This window comes from Triturus cristatus, chromosome 11 (genome assembly GCF_964204655.1).
Source record: "Triturus cristatus chromosome 11, aTriCri1.1, whole genome shotgun sequence".
In the NCBI taxonomy this organism is placed as follows: Eukaryota; Metazoa; Chordata; class Amphibia; order Caudata; family Salamandridae; genus Triturus; species Triturus cristatus.
Genome location: NC_140594.1, coordinates 1100560650 through 1100578643, shown reverse-complemented (window position 1 = coordinate 1100578643; position 17994 = coordinate 1100560650). Strand labels below are relative to the sequence as shown.

At 44.3% G+C, this 17994-nt stretch overlaps 1 protein-coding gene across 8 annotated transcripts in view; it reads left to right on the top strand.

Annotated features, from left to right (window-relative positions):
* The window catches only part of LOC146786068 (dehydrogenase/reductase SDR family member 4-like), a 284740-nt gene that overhangs the window by 31039 nt on the left and 235707 nt on the right, over window positions 1-17994 (top strand). For all 8 annotated transcript variants that reach the window (XM_085635494.1, XM_085635495.1, XM_085635492.1 and 5 more), the window contains exon 2: window positions 8003-8098. The gene's annotated coding sequence lies outside the window, so the exon portion shown is untranslated. The remainder of the gene's footprint in view (window positions 1-8002; window positions 8099-17994) is intronic.

Below are 17994 nucleotides of genomic sequence, written 5' to 3'. Positions count from 1 at the left end.
GATATTTTCTGATATATGTGGCGTTACAGTTTTAATAGCATCCAGTACATACTGAGTGCAACACAGCCACACCCATGTAGGCAGGTCAATCCTACCGGAATTTAAAGGAGAAAAAAGTCTAGAAACCACTAGGAAATGCACATTTTGGTGCTGCAAGTAATAAAATCCCCATGCTATTTTTCTGAATGGGCACCATTTTTAATGCGCATGCTCAGCAAAGTTTTTTACTTTTCAAAAAGTAGGTCCCAAAGCAGGAATTTGCCACTGAAAAGCTGTCAAACGGGGTGTTTTGTTTAGGAAGTGGGGGATATTTCTTTGGTTTCCTGTTTGGGAGCACCAGCCATGGTTGTCCTGAACAGCAAAAATGTATAACTGAGTCCTCTAAATGGTACAAGATGTTCTGGCTTAGACTGATCAATTACCTCATGGCAAGCGGGTGATTAGTTTGTCAAAGGTTTCTGACAGCAGAGCAAGCAGAGACTTCATCATCTGACACATGGTACTTTCACCAACTCTGAATAGAATAGGTGACCTAAGGAGAGGGGGTGGAGCCACCTCCAAGATGGCCAAGGGTATGTGAAGCTCCATGCATTGCCGGAGGGTTTCGCAGTATACGGACGGGAGTTGGTCTCCATAGGAGGCATGTGGCGGAGGTCTGGGGTCGCGAACGCAGGGAAAGCAGGTATTTTTCTATTTGGCTAATTTGTAGCCTTTTTTACCTTACTTTGGCTCTCCTGCCTTACGCGCCTCAGGTCCTGACGCCTGCGGACGCCATTTTCTTAAGTCGGCTTTCCTGCCCGGTCGCTTCCCTCATGACAATGGAGGCATTATGGGCCCTAAACATGGTCTTTCTCATTATATTTATCAGTCTTGCCATGACCCTAATGCTTTGAGAAGATATGCTACTATCTGATGCTGAGGAGGCACCTGACATAAATTACTTGCCAGGCATACACTTACACACTAGACATTCTTCAAATAAGAGCAGTGTTACTGAGAAGCACTCGGGATATCTTTGGATTTTTACTTGTTTTTCTTGAATAAGTGGACTTCAGTGTGTGCTAACATTGTCAGCTCCATTCCTCCTTACTACGTTGTTTCAAGTAACTTTGCAAGTCATACACTGACACTGTGTTATTGCGCTCTCACTTTAGCCTTGTTTTTTAGAGTTTCTTATGGAGGCCTCTATGTCTGTCAATCACAAGACTGTTGCTTCATCTACTGCCATACCAGTTGTACGCAAGGACACTAAAGCTTCCACAAAGAGACAAAAGAAGGATCCTGGGTCCCCTACGAAGTCTCTTCTACCTTTGACATTGGAAGACCTCATGGAAGAGATTAAACATCTGAAGCCTTTTTTGATGGAAACTAATGGATCGCTTCAGCGTCCACCTTGGGGTCTAGAGTATCAAGTGTTGAACAGCGGATTGGTGAAGTACAAGATGTGACAACCAAGGTGGATGGCATGGAAAAAGAGATATTGCTCTTGAAGTGACAGACAGAGGACTTAGAACACTGTAATAGACGCAATACCCTCCGAATGTATGGTATACCGGAAGGAGCAGAAGGGTGTGACATGCTTGTCTTTTTGGGGATTCACATTCCTAAATTGGTGGGCCTTAAAGAAGGGTCACCCCTCAACATACAGGAAGCTCACCAAATTGGACCTAAACCTGCAGCTCGGAGCCCCAGAGGGATAATAGTGCCTTTTTTGGAATACACTGAGGGGGGGATATTCTCAATAACGTGTGATAACAATAGCAAATTTAGCTTAACGCATCTTTGCACATCGCAGTTCATCGCGGCAAAACAACGCTGTGTTAATGTAGTATTCTCAACCTGGCGGCACCATGCGATAGTCACACGATAACACGTCAAATGACCGTGTTAAGCACAACGCGACGCAGCAAAAATGCGAAACACGAATGCCAAAAAAGTTGCAATGAGGCCAACCACGATACAAAAATCAGCGATAACCAGCGACAGGCCTGCAATTCCCATGCGTCATGCGGGAACATGCACTATAAAAGCAGGACAAGAAAAACACACCAAAAACAAAATAAACTGCATAGCACCATGGATGCTCCCGGACCGAGTGTAGAGGCCAACGCAAACCTCCCAAGCCCCACAGACCACCACAATGGAACCTCGTGATCAGGGAAGGCCAAAGACAAGAGGAAGAGGCAGACGGTGTGCAGTCCGCAGGAAAACCAGATCAGCATCACGGAGGTGACAGAACACCACCATCCACTGAAAGTCAACATGACAAACGTGAATGCAGTGGGAGTGGCGAGGAGGCCTATGGAGGAGGACAAGAGGCGCTGGCATGATGTGATAAACCAAACCAAGCACAAACCCGCTGCCAACAGGAAGGCAGCGACGGGAGGTGGGAGTCATTGTGCCACAGGAGAAGCTGGAGGAAATGGAGGCCACAGTCAACAGGGTGGAGACGGCGCAAGGAGTTGGGAGTCCGGACACAGCTCGATAGGAACTGACACAACATCAACCGGGTGAGTAACGACCAGGGACTGGGGGGACGGGGGAGATGGGCACAATGGCACACATGCACGACGATGTGTAGCACACTGCACAACCACAATGACCCTAGATCATGTCCCTGATCCCTGTGGCACACTGCAGCACACACACATAGCGATAACAGCACATCCAATGACAATGTGGCACAAAGTGCAACCCTGACACTGCAGAACAGAGGACACAACTGGGTCCGCTCATGCGCAGAAACAGGCCAATCACATGTAGAATAGCAGGAAACTGTGAGATGGAAACGTACGTGTACAACCTCACCTACGTCATGTAGTCCAAATGTCCACTGTCCCACATGAAATATACTGCACCTCCCAAACACTCACAATGTACATTGTCATACAATCTGCATGTAAACCAGAACAATGCGCCAACACACGTCAACACAATGTCAACATGCATCTCCCCTTCACATTGCAGAGGGACAAACAACACCTCCAGCAGAGCAGACCAGACTACTCATCAGTGATGCTGGTGAGGACAACCTCACCTTTGACACCAACGCCCTACACTAGCCCATGGACATCTTAGGCAACCCACCTCCAGGAGCAGTGCAGCCAAGCTACATAGAGGAGACACCAACCCCTGCACAGACCACACTCAGGAAGCACCCGCCTCCACGTCTGGCTCCCAACACTCCACCTCGGCACACATCACATTCCAACGCCAGGTGTCAGAATGCCAACACGAGGTGGCCGAACAGGTGCGGGTGGGGTCAGAGCACATGGAAGCTGAACTAGATCACACACATGGGTGTTCAAGACCCACCAGGGACCACCTACACCCCACAAAGGAGACCCAAATCTCGACAGAGACACATGCATACGTCCTGCAATGAACCATGCCCAGAGCCCAGGAATCATCATTCACACCCCCACGCTGGACCTCCGTACGACGGCCCAGTCCACTCCTCCCACGTATTGAGTGGGTGACGACAAAGCTACATGTCCAAGGTCTTACCTGCTGCCAGCGGTAACATGCTTGCTTCTGCTGTACACAGCACAATGTAATGTTGTAGGCCCAGGGGCCCTCATGCATACATCATGACCACACGGACACACTGAGATAGTTCGTGGAACTGGCTACGGGCACGTGCGCCCGGCTACTTTATTGGCAAGGACACATGTACAGTGACGCCTGTGCTGGATGTGTGTGGGGTGAGTTTAAGCCAGCCCGCAAGGAGTTGCTGGTGCTGGCAACAACTTGAACAGTGAACACTAGGAAAACGGAAACAGAAAACACCAGCATTACAGAGACAACTGCGGAGCATCATGTTGGTAGCCGGACCAAGTACAGAGGTCACCCAACATGCAAACAGAAGTGTTGTCCACGAGTTACAGTGCACTGATGTTGGGGCACTAGAGCTGAGCCTGCTCATGTAAAGAAAATGTATAGGATTGTGTCCCTTCGGAAAATACCTGATGCAGCTGCAGTGGGGTGTTACACCTGCATCATCTTCCTCATCATCGTACCAGGTCTCCCACACTACCTGAGGTGACATTGCTGCGTGAGCTCTCCACAGCACACAACTCAATCATAAATGGTCCATAAGTCGTGGTGCTCTGAGTCAGTGGCACCTGGAGTGCTGAGCAGGGTATCAGGCAGATGATGGCATCCACGACAGGTGGGACCAACTCTGATAGTCTGGCAGTAAGACACTTTCGACTCTGGCAGTCATCGCCTGGAGGTGGTCCTGGCGGCGGTGGCGGGTGCCTCCCACAGTGATGCAACATCCGGGCCGGTCAGGACTCAAATTGATGTGTGAGCCCTGGTGGACTGCAGTTGAGGCCGGAGGTAGCGGACAGCGCAGGGCCACAGACACATAGCGTTGATGACCCAAGGCTACTGTCTCAGAGACCATCCAATATCTCAGCAGACATGGTCCCTGACTTGAGTGGCACAGAGTTAGTGGGCTCGGGTGCACTGCGGCCAGCACAGGCACACCGCCACGGGACGGTGACTTGCGGTGCAGTGAGATAGGGGCACATGAAGTGCTGAGCGGGTCCTCGTCGATGTCCGAGGTGGATGTGGCAGAGGCTTGCGGGGGACAGTGGAAGGTGTCCTCCAGGGCACGATACAGAGGGCAGAATCCGTCCGGAAGCAGCAAATAGAGGAATGGAATGCTACAGCCTCATTTTTGCCACAAAGTCTGTATCACCGTCATGATGATGAAGACAACCCCTAGTCCATAGACTCAGTCTCCACCAAAGTTCAACCAGAAAAGTGTCCATGGATGTCGGGGAACAGACTTAGTGGCACTGGAGCTGAAAGGGGATGCAGTCTGCGATGAGGCCAGTGCAATGATATACAATCTGCTATGAATAAACCAAAACTGAGTTCCCAATGTGTGACCTACTCGACCGAAGTGTAAGCCGAGGCAGCGGTCCGCATGGGCTGGAAGCCACGTGTCGTTGGGATGACATGCACAGAGTTGCTGCCACCTGATCGAAGGGTGTACAGTGAAGTAAGGCGGCCATGTATGTATGGCCTCGGACATCATGAAATCAAGACACAGTTCCATATGTGAGACCTACTTCACCGCAGTGTAGGCCCGAGGCAGCAGTCAGCAGGGGCACACAGCCACGTGTCGTTGACACGCGATGCACAGAGTTAGTGACACCAGAGCAGTTGTCGGCAGTGTTCGATCACCTCCATTACGATGATCCTTTTCTCCTCTGGACTGAACCACGTTTTCCTCTTACATCTCTTACTGCGTGCAATGATATGAACTCTGGCATACATGAATCACGACTCAGTTCAAAGTGTGTGGCCTACTCGGACTCAGTGTAGGCCGAAGGCAGTAGTCAGCAAGGGACCACAGACAGCTGTCGTTCGAATGCTATGCACAGAGTTGGTGGCCCCACATAGAAGGGAGTACACAGATATGACTCAGCCATGAAGTGTGTACTCTGCCATTGCATAATCAAGACTCAGTTCCAAATGTGAGACCTACTTGACCGTAGTGAAGGCCGGATGCAGCGGTAGAGTACGTCAACGAGAAAGGAGTAAAGCGAACCTGTGTTGCGGAGGCCGTGATGGTCTGAGGAGGCTGTCAAGGTCGCGGGCCTTGGGCTTGGAGCTTGGTGGGTCCTCTTTGACACACGCTGGTGTTGGCAGGTGAGCAGTGTGGGCCTGACGGGTTCGGGGTCCAGCGGCCCGGGGTACAGCAGGCGCAGAGGATCGCAGGCAGCTCCACTCACCACGATGGCGTCGGCCTCATGGCGGAGTGAGAGGCACCGCCCTGGCAGAGATGCTGGGTATTCCGGAAGAGAACCACACCCATGGCTATGTGCTTTTTATTCACACCTCTATGCTGACCTGGCGTACGCCGGGCCAGCCCACTCCGCTCACGCTTACAGGGGGGACATAACAGCCTACATTTCCGCAATCTTCCCCAATGGCTGGGGTGACATGGTTGCGTCCACTGTCCACCACACTCCATAAACCAGCGGTGTATGTTGACATGGATATGGGTGTGTTCTGCATGCTGCAGTCTGTCCAGCACATCTCCGCCACACTTGGCATTGTGTACTTTCCCCTTCATGGGTCACTTGTCTCCTTCACACATGCCTGGTTCCCACCTCTCCCCACATTCCGCTATTGTGTGGCTGAGGTGCCATGACGTTGATGGTTCATGTTCATGGCTATCCCAGGTTACCACAGTAAGTTGTGCTGTCTTGTCTGGTGGGTGGTCATGTTGTTTTGCACGTCGTTGTATGTGATTTTGTGACATGTGCATTGCCAGAGTTGTGAATTGCATGGTTGTGGAGTTGAGGTGTGTGGGGTGTTCATTTGGTACTTGCCAACGGGCTGTGCATTTCCATTGGTGCCATCCTGTAAGCGCTGGTTGATGTAGGACTGTCGGAAGATGAAGGTATCATGCACACTGCCTAGGTAGTTGACAACATTGGTGCCGATTCCACGGTGTTCAGATGTTGCCTGCACATTGATGGGAGGCATGTGCTTTCTGTTGAGGTAATTGGGTGCTGTGTCACCAGGGGCACAAGTAGGACATGTGTGCTGTCGATTGCCCCCAACACATGCGTGCATCTGGCTATGGCGTATAGTCCTTGCTTGGTTTCCAGCTGTTCCTGCGCATTGTGGTGGACGTGTAGGTACTGGGGTACCTAGCTGATGATGGCATCCAGGACAGGTGTGAGGGACTTGGATGTGGCTGGCTGTGAGACTCCTCCGACTCTGGCGGTTGTTGGTTGGGAGGTATCAGAGGCCAACAGATGCAGCCCAGCCAGCAGCTTTGTCTGGGGTCGGATGGTTGTCCGCTGTGTTGGTGCCGTCAGCCTGTTGGGCGATGATGGTCAGGATGCGTAGGATGGTTGTCCTTTTGAGCCTGGAGTGGACAATGACATTGTCTGGTGTTAGGTCTGTGAGGCTGGTGCGTTTCCTGGGGGTCCGCTGTCTTTGTCCGCGCTGCCTCTGTGGTGGCCCGGGGGGGATTCCAGGGTGGGGTGGCGGTCCTGGGTGTGTTGGTGGTGGGTGTTGTGGCCCTGTTGCAGCTCCGAGCTGCATGATCAGTGGCTCCATATCATCTGTTGGTTTTCAGCTGTGGCTGTGGTCTGGGCTCCCTTGTCTGTTGCCGGTTGTCATCCCACTTTGCACCAGGTCAGAGCAGGTGTTACATTCCTGCTGCTAATGCGCCTTATCGCATGTTTTGTGATCTTATCACTGATGTGGCTGGTCATTGAGAATGTTGGGGTGTGGTGTTGTCGCGGCTTTTTGCTCAGGGATGTCTATTCTGTATCTCATTAGCGATAGTTGCCGTGGTCATCTGTGGCGATGTTTTTTGAGGATACTATCGCTGGAAATCAAATCTGATGATATTGGCTGTTTACACCAGCTTGCGAATGGGGCGGTAATCTTATCGCGACTTTGGCTGTGATAAAGTGCCGATAACTCGGCGATAGCTCCTTGAGAATATGCCCCTGAGTTGCTTATGGTTCTATCAGCAGCCAAACAAAGAAAGCAGATGTTATGGTCCAGTCAGAGGGTCTTTATCTCGCAGGATGTAGCGCGTGCAACTGTTTCTCGTCGGAACGAGTTTCTATCCTTTCGCCCTACTCTACGATCCATGAATGCGAGATATGGTCTTGTGCACCCTTGTTTCTTTAAAGTCACTTATAATGAACACATTTTTTCGTTTGAATATCCAGACAAACTCAGAAAATGTATTCTTCGACACAAGGGTGAAGTAATGGGCCTCGGAAGGACTTAAACCGTTCTTCTTTAACGTTTCTGTTTATTTGTATACTCGTATTTTGATCTTCTTTCTCCAGTTTTTTTTAGGTTCTTCCAGTAGATTATGTTCATTATTTTAAAAAAAATTAGTTATAATATTAATGGAAAATATATATTGCTCAACAGTGTTTATAGCAAAGTCGCTGATTCCAGCCTATTTTTTATATTCATTTAACTTTTGTCGTTTATTTTTCCCTCACAGATATATGTTGTCTAATCTGGATTCCTTTTCCTGGTGTGTTGTTCCCTAAGTGCCTTCCTTCCCAGACTTCCTTTTGCATTTTACCCTCTTGTCTTGGTAAGTTGTAGAATGTCTCTGTGGGTAATGTTACTTAGCCTCGTTTGACTTTAGCCTGTTATCCATCTTCAATAGTCGCGGTTCTCTACCCCTTCATTGTATTTTTTCCTCACACTGGATGTGTCCCATTTTCTCTATGACTGTAGCTTTTTGGCTTCCTGCCATGTTCTTCATTTCTATCAGATTCATTGTTCTCTCTTTTATTCTCATCTCTTCTTTCTCTCTTTCTTTTCTCCCTCACCTTTCTGTTACTTTCTTTTTCTTTTATCTTATTATACTCTTTAGTTTTTTTCCAAATGCTATTGTTACAATACTGTCAGTGTTATTTATATCTAGTTGTTTAATTGTTTCGATAATACTTTTTTATGACTTTCATGGTCTATTTAATATGAAACATAGCTCATCTTTGTATACAAATGTTAGATTACTGGTTGTAATATTTATGTTCATATGGGCGATAGTTTGTGCTTTTTTTGTTTATTTGAATTTTTTATATATATATGTATATTGTTCTTCATTATGTATGCTATCTCTCTACAATGGTAAATATTTTGAAGGTTATTTCCTGGGATGTCAAAGGTTTACGGAATCCTATAAAGAAGCAGCGAGTGGTTACCCATTTATCCCGTCTTTAATGTAATATTGCTCTATTACAGGAAACGCATCTACTCGACAAAGATCTTAATTCATTGCGTAGGAATTGGGTTGGTCAGGTATACTGCTCTCCAGCCCTTGATCATAAAAACGGGGTTGTTGTTCTGATACATAAATATCTTCCTTTGGTAACTGAGAAAGAGAAAAGAGACACAGAGGGGTGCTGGTTACTATTACATGCTACTATCCACAATACACCTATTTCTATTTTAAATGTATATGGTCCCACTGGTGTTGACATGCAATTTTGGATTCAAATGTCAGCTATGTTAGTCTCTTGCCCAAATACAAATCTTCTAGTCGGAGGGGATTTTATTCAGATTGTAGATCCCTTTCTGGATAGAAAGGCACAGGTCAAATACGTTCCTAATAAGATTCAGAAAACATTCACAAGATTTATTCATTCTAGAGGATTGGTTGATGGCTGGAAACTGTACTCCCCGGACACACTGGAATGCACCTTCTTTTCACCCACTCACAAATCACAATCCAGGATTGATGATGTATTCCTTTCCCCTCCTTTAGTTCCTACACTTATTCATGCTGAAATTGGATCAATACTGATTTCAGATAATGCTCCAGTTATAATTGTTCTTGATGTATTACCAGAAACCTGTAAACCAAGTCGACGGCAATTTAATAATAGCCTCCTAAAAGATAAGGAATTTGTTAAAAATTGTGAATGTTTTCTCCAAGAATATTTTTTACATAATCTTACATCTGATATTCCTTTTCATATAATTTGGGATACATTAAAGGCATCTGCCGAAGGATATATAATTAATTATGTCTCGGCAAAAAAGAAGAAAGCCATCAAAGAAACTTCTTTATTTCAGTCTATTAAACAACTCGAGCATGAATGTTTCACAACCAAAAAGGATGATGCGTTACACCGCTTAATGTGTGCTAAATTCGATTTTAATAAGAGATCAATGGAAGAAGCTGCTGGAACTTTGCTGAAAATTAGTTCTAAGTTTTAGGGAGGGTGTAATAAATCCGGTAAACTACTTGCTTACTATCTGAAGATCAAATCTCAGAAGTCCAAAATAGTAAAGGTGGTGGACGAAAGTGGGAATCCTCATTTTAAAAATTCTGAAATCCTAAAATGTTTCTCTGACTTTTACACAAATCTCTATACACTAGATCATTCCCCTATGGATGAGGAGTTGGATATCTACTTCCATTCTCTTTCACCCAAACGAGAGCAGGTACAGGATTTCTCCTTTTTAGATGGTCCCATTTCACTTTCAGAGCTAAAATCAGCCTTTTAGTGTTTACCAAAGGATAAAGCACCTGGTCCGGATGGCTTTTCGGTTGAATTCTATTCTTGTTCTATTCTTGTTTTTACATCTTCTTCTCCCGAACTTACTTACTCTATATGAATATTTCTTTTCACAGAAAGAAGCTGAGGGTACTTTCTTGGAGGCTATGATTTGTTTAATCCCCCAAAAAGATAAAGATCCCTCCTCATGTGCAAATTATCAACCCATTTCTCTCATTAATCTAGATTGTAAACTTTTTGCTGAGATTTTATCTATGTGTATCTCCCCTCTTTTTCCTGATATGGTTGGATTTTAACAAACTGGGTTTATTTAAGGAAGGCACATGACCGATAACTCTAGACTTTTTTTGGATATCTTGCACATAGCCTCCACTAGTAACACGCCTACGGCTGCTATATGCTTAGATGCCGAAAAGGCTTTTGATTGTGTCAACTGGAATTTATGATGCTGGCTCTCAAATGGCATGCGTTAAGTCCAACTCTTCTTAAATATATTGCTATATTATACTCTTCCTTGATGACTTCTGTTTTTTTAAATGGTATACAATCCCCATATTTCCCCCTGTTACGAGGTACCAGACAGGGTTGTCCTTTGTCTCCTTTGCTTTTTGTTTTAACTTTAGAAACTTTTCTGCATACATTACGAAACTCCTCTGAGTTTCATGGCTTCCGGTGTAGAGATACTGGATCTAAATGTACTGCGTACACTGATGATGTGATCCTTTATGTTTCTGATCCAGAATCATCAATCCCGGTCTTTGCTAACTTTTTATCATCCTATTTGAAATTTTCTGGTTATAAGTTGAATTTCTCCAAATCAGAGGTTCTTCTCCTTAATACATTTTGTTTGAAAAACATGTTTAAAGACACTAGATTTAAATGGTCTCCACAATGTATTAAACGTTTGGGAATCAAACATTCTACTTTCCTGGCCAAGACTATTCAGATTAATTTAGATGATGTTCAGAATAGAATTAGTCAAATGACTGAAAAATGGTCACCTCTATATTTGTATTGGTAGGACAGGTTAGCCAAGGTAAAGATGATGTTTTTGCCTGTCATTCATTTTTATTAGGTCTCGGCTTGGCAGCGCACATGCGCTGTCTCTCCGAGACTTCCAGTAATCAGTATCAGGGGTGAAACTTCTGGGTACTTTCTCTTGCCGCTTGTCATTCGTTAACTATGGAATTGCTCTTCTTAGCAGGCTTAGTGTTGGCTGTGCATTCGATAAGTCACTTCCATTTTATCTGGAAGCAGTACCGCCTAACAACAGTTTTCCTCCGCTTTCATGTTTTAATTGTGTCCGAGCTGAACTTTTTTTTAGGATTTTTGCAGCCCAGGATTCTCACTTGCATACATAATAAGCATGGAGCTCGTCACGAGCGCCGCTCTGTTAATTATACACAATCAGCACGCGCACGTCATGATGCAAGTTTATACACACTCCGTTGTATTTTTATATTCATTTAATTATGTTTGTTTTTGTATGCGTCCACCATTTAATATAATTAATGGCACATACTTCACATTTTTGAAGTGCCTGCTCCTTTAAATCCTGGCTTGCGTGCAGCAGGTGCGGTACTTTCACCCCGCCGTCTTCCCCCCTTTCCATGCTGGATTTGTCCAGGCCCCGGAAGCAGCAGCTCCTCGTCCTCCCTGCGGCCATTGAACATGTGGGACTCCTGTGACCCACAACACTCTTTACAGTAAGTATCGCTAAGTAGGGTAACAGCTTGTTGTTACTGGGAGCCGGTTTTATCAGCAATATCGGCCCCCAGTAACAAAAGCGCCAGAGCACTGTCATGTGTCCCAGCAGCTACAGACTCCCCAGTGCGCTGTAATTGCCAGTGCTGTCTTGCCGTTCCCAGTCCAGCCCTCTTTGTAAGGCTGACTCTGGAGTTCAGATGAAGTCTCAAAGCCCACAGCAAAGGTGATGGTGGTGCGGGTGTTCTGAAGGCATGAACAATAGTCAAGCGGCCATCAACTGACACAAAAATCCTCTGTGAACAGGCTTGATGCAGCAAAAGGCAATATCATGAGGATGAGACAGGTAACAACCCCTTCCCACTTTGCAGCCGAGGAATGTGTGAAGGTGGCTTGAAACTTAAAACAAACATAAATTTGCATCAAGCCTATGCAGCTTACCTGTCCATTCATTGGGCCCGATTCACAGAACTAATTTAAGACAAAATCCTAAACTTACTACCATTTTGGTATTCACAGAAGGCACTTACTCATTTTGGTATTCACAGAAGGCGCGTACTCATTTCGGTATTCACAGAAGTTAGGAGTCCTAACTTTAGGACTCCTAAATGCCTTCTGTGAATACCGAAGTGTTAAAGTTAGGATTTTGCTCAGTTTAGGAGTAGTAAAGTTAGGACTCCTAACTTTAGGACTCCTAAATGCTTTCTGTGAATACAGAAAGTCTTAAAGTTAGGATTTTTCGCAGTTTAGGAGTCCTAAAGTTAGGAGTCCTAATTTTACTACTCCTAAACTGAGAAAAATCCTATTTTTAAAACTTTTGGTATTCACAGAAGGCATTTAGGAGTCCTAAAGTTAGGACTCCTAACTTCTCTGAATACCGAAATGAGTACGTGCCTTCTGTGAATACCAAAATGAGTAAGTGCCTTCTGTGAATACCAAAATGGTAGTAAGTTTACGATTTTGTCTTAAGTTAGTTCTGTGAATCGGGCCCATTGACTTTTACAGAGGGATTTTACGGGTCTGGTCAGTATAAATCTCCAGAACAGGAATATTAGCAAATTTACAATTTGTGCACATATTGCTTTTCCTTTCAGGAGTTGGGTCTTTTATATTTGTTTGTTAGTGTGTGACTTCTAACGTTTCTGGGAAATATGTTTTGTGGCTTTATTTCTATTCCGCTTTTCCAGCCTACGTCGCTATGTTCTTTTCTATATCATAACATCTGTGCTATAGTATAACAGTTGTTAGGACTCCATTTAACCTCTTCAGTGCCCATGACGAGATAGTCTCGTCATGGAGCACGGTCGCGCTGTGCCCATGACGAGACTATCTCGTCATGAACCCCACCCACTAATGTAACGCCCGGCACAGGAGGGGGAAAGGGCGTGGCACAGAAGGGGTTAAACGTTTGTCTACATACTTCACACAAGGCAAACACATGCCCTGTGGCACTTTCTTTACTGTCTGGGAGGTAACTTGGTGGATCTTACCTATCGCACCATTTACTGTTTGTAGTGAATTATTCAAAAGCAAACTGTTGTGGTTTGTAACCCGCATGTTGCAACGTCTTTTATGTCAGTGCTAGCGTTATTTAAATTACGAACAGGAAGAGGACAGACTGGAAGGAATCGTTGCTGCATTTGTTTATTATTTACTGGTTGTTTTTTGTCCGCTGTTCGTGATGCGATGCATCTGGTGTTGGTACAAAAGGTGGGGTCTGGGGACACAGTGAAAAACAACATGCGAAACAGCCTCCAGAGGTGTCCCTCGGGTGGTACTGTCCCTCGCGTTCCTTAGTATGCAACAAAGTGGACACTTTACGCATGATGCCACCTAAAAATCATAAGGCACTCCATTCTTAGCAGAACTGGTGCGATCTTGAACTTTCAAAAATATAACCGCTAAAGTAAAGCTTTAGTCTGAATGAGTCTGATTTAGTGTCTTGCTGCCTTTTTGATTATAGAGTGCTGTGGGAGTGCAGTGTGCTGTTACTGTTACGTTGGGGTTGTACACACGTTTAACTATTGTATACTAAGCCAGTGTGTGTCTGGATACTGCCCATTTATCTGTAGAAAGATTCACTTTGGAGCTTTCAAAACTGATGACTGTGAGACGCCAACCAAAGGAAAAACAAAGAATCAGTTATGAAATAATTCAGAGACCATCGAAAGGGCTAAGAGTTTTGAAAGGGAACTCAAAAAGGCCATTAAGAGACTAAAAAGAACTAGTCATGACCAAATAGCCTGGGACAAGGTACGGCAATTGAGAAAAACTTATAAAAAGCAACAGTGGGATGAAAAAATAACAAGCAAGGATAAATTCTGGGCCGAACTACTTAGTAGCGCTAAGAAAACGAATTCAAACACATTCTGGAGAATTATAAATAAACTACAAAGACCGGTATATGAGTTATCATCAAACATACAGGAATTTAAGTGGGCCAAATTCTTAACTGCAAAATTTACAGAAACAGCAACCCACGACACGTTAGGGGCAAAGATCAAGGTGCATCTGGAGAAAAATAACACAATGGAAACCATTACACAACGAGATAGTGAAATAATCAATATAGGAGAGGATGAGAAACAATATAAAAGGAAAAGAAAGGCCCCAGATCAAAAACCAGGGGAAATCAAATTAAAAACCCCTAAAAACATAGGCACTACCCCATCAAAAGTAAAGGAAAATCTGTTATTAGACGGAATAAAACGCATTATAAAGACGAGCAGAGGTGATGGAACGGAATCCCGCAAATCATTTTTAAAGATGATCCAACATTTTGGAGCAAGCACTTATTCAAACTATATAATGAAATAGAGCTCCTTAATTGCATTCCATTGAATTGGCAGGGTTCAATACTGACTCACATCTATAAAGGTGGAGACAGACAGAACCCATCAAATTACAGGTTAATCGCCCTCCTGGATGTTGTCGAAGCGAAATGCCATGCAGCACTTATTCTGGAAGATCTTAAGGAATGGTCAGACAGCCATAATTTAATCCCAGTGAATCAGACTGGTTTTAGGCAGGGTATTGGGACAATCTCAAACATCTTAGCTTTATCCATAATGGCAAATAAATCTAAACAGAGGAAACAACAACTCTACCTCCGCTACATAGACCTAAAGGCTGCATTTGACAGTGTAGACCGCCACCTCCTCTGGAAAAATCTGCGAACCTGGAATATTCCTGAAAGGATAATGCGGGGAATACAATTATTTTATTCAAACACATGGATAAGGATTTAAATTGGTGATGGCAGCCGATTATCAAGAAAGCTGACAACAACAAAAGGCCTTCAACAAGGATGTGTATTGGCACCACATCTTTTTAATTTGTTCCTATCCAACCTTGCACAGAGACTAGATGGTACTAACTCTCACCCACTGAAATTAGGCGAGCTAGCACTCACACACCTTTTGTATGCTGACGATGTGGTGCTACTGAGTCTAACAAAAGTCGGTCTACAAAGACTTCTAAACGAAACATCAGACTTTATCTCAGAGAACAATCTAGAGATCAATACATCAAAAACAAAAACAATGGTCATTGGAAGTCGGCAGAGAAGCAAACAAATCATCTGGCTTAATGGCAGTCAATTAGAGGAAGATAAGAACTACAAATATTTGGGATTTTACATAGACAACCTCCAAAATCACACAAAACAGAAAAAATACATGACCCAGAGAACTAGTGCACTTACATTCGCCTTTAGCCAATTGGCAAATGAGTTGAAAGGTCCTTCTTATAAACCATTGCTAGCGGTAATGACGGTGAAAATTCTCCCTACAATAACATATGCTAGTGCAACCTTTCATGGCAGAGATGTAGAACTATTAAACCAACTAATAGTTTCTACGTATAAAAAAGTTTTTCAGGTAGATCGGTCAGCTTCGCCAGCCCAGGTGCGTCTTGAATTTGGCCTATTAAACGAATCAATAGGAAGAATGTATGCAACCATAAAGCTCTGGTATAGACTGAAATTGAACGTGGTAGAATCACCAATTAACAAAGCACTTTGGACAGAAGTTGAACACAATAGGAAATCACCCTACAACCAATATTTAACCAATTCCCTGACAATAACCTGTACAAATGATTTATGGAATAAAAACTTGTCCTATTTAAGCTTCATACAAACACTAAATAAAGTAGTAAAAATTCATTCATTACTAATTGATAAAAACATTTTCAGGACAAGGTCGCACGCTTGGATGGTGATTAACAACTACAAGACACTGGCAGCAGCTCATTATTTGAATGTGACATTTTCTGTTTACCTGAAAAAGCAACTGATGGACATACGATTCGGAAAACTACCATCAGCAGCGGATCAGCCCACTTGGTTCTATAAAGGGTCAAAATCATGTCGACTTTGCGGCTACCATAAAGGAGATTTTATTCATATTATTTGCATATGTAATAGGGGTGGGCGGAATTTGCGAAAGTGACTTTCGCAAATTATCGCGAAAATGTTAAAAATCTCCGCAGACACGCGGAAATATCGCGAAGATGCGGAAGTTTTCCCGCTCGTTCGCGGTATTTTCTGCGTGGTCGCGGCTCGCCAACTTACCCATGCGGTTGCTCGCGGGCGCGGCCATCTTGTTTTCACTGTTCTCGCGGTGCATGATCGCGCGAAGAAAGACGTGATCGCGCGACCAATGACATTACTGCGGGCGCGAACTGTCGCGAGACAGCGCAAATGGCTACCAACAATCCAACATCTCGTGGAGAACGCGACCGGATCGGGAAAGCTTGTCGGCGAACGCGGGGATTCAGGTAAAGTGATCGCGCGCGCGCGAGAATGTATTATTTTACAGCACGAGCAAGAAACAAATTATCGCTAAGCTGCGGAATGCGGAAATTTTGACATTTTCGCGCTCTCCGCGGAACGCGAAAATGTCAAATTATCGCAATTTCCACGAGCGGAACGGAAATTTAGCCCAGGCCTAATATGTAATCAACTTCATAATGCTCGAGTCGCTCTTCTTAGACACATTTTTAACGATAGAGGTGTTAGATCCTGTAGAGCTTAAATCCATCGGACACACAACTAAACTGTAAGTTGATCAAATTTTTGAAAGTTTTTGACCAGGCACACAAAAATCACCAGGTTTGACATCTGAAAAGTGGATAATCATGTGGTAAGCTATCTGTGAAACTATGTCATTTTATGATCTTTTTAAATTCCTTTTCTTTTGTTTTTAAATTGATGTACAGTGAGTTTTCTTTTTTTTTTTTGTCTTTTTATATATTGTTAAGGTTTTAATTGACCAAACAATAAAATGTACTTACTCGTCCCTTTATCTGTAGTAGGACATTTTACCTTACAGCCTTAAACTAAAACTTCAGTCTGAATAAGTAAAATTTAGTAGCTTGTTGCTGTGTCAGCAGACAAAACAAAGCTGCCTTTTTTGGATTTTAAAGTGCTAAAAGTGTACTGTACGGTTCTGCCACCCCGAGGCTGTATAAGTGTTTAAGGGCCGTATACTAACTGGGTCTGTGTTTGAATACTGTCCGCTGGCAGCGCTATATGTGTAGTGGGAACATTTCACCTCACGGGCACTACTAAGGTGTAAAGAGCCCTTATAACTCGGCGTGTGCTGTATCAGCTAGTGTAGTGAGATCTTGCCCAAAGGGGTGTGCTGGCTTTCTGTTTTTTTGTTTTGTTTTGCAGTTTTATATAGTGCGAGCTCCCCCCAAAAAACAGCGGCAACCTTTACAAGAGAATTAGTTGCATTGCACAAGAGCACATTGCCTTTTAGAAGCTGCGGGGACATTAACTAATTTGCCCACAATGCCAGTATAGTGAGCTAACGTCCTAACTTGTACCTGGCTTTTTAGCTTTCTGCTCGCAGCTCTGGGCATTACGCCACATTCTTGTACTTTAGGGACATTGCCTACTGTCATGTTGTGCTTATAATACGTCTGCAGAGCACTATTACAGAGAAGGCTACTGTGCTGTAATGCTTTCTGTAATTTGCCACAGTAATGCAACGCTTCACTTGTTGGTGTGGAAGGGGGGTGTAGAGACACAGTGAGGGACAGCATGTTATAGAGTCTCCAGAAGTGTATCTTGGATGGAATTGTCCCTTTCGTTCCTTAATATACGACAGGCTAAACACTTTACTTTAGTGCAATAGCAACAAAGCTGCATTTTTGGGATAAACAGTGGTGCCATGTTTTATAACCGATGTTTTATAATGGACAACTTATAGCGCGTTTTTGCAATTATGTTGTTGCACTTACTGCATTT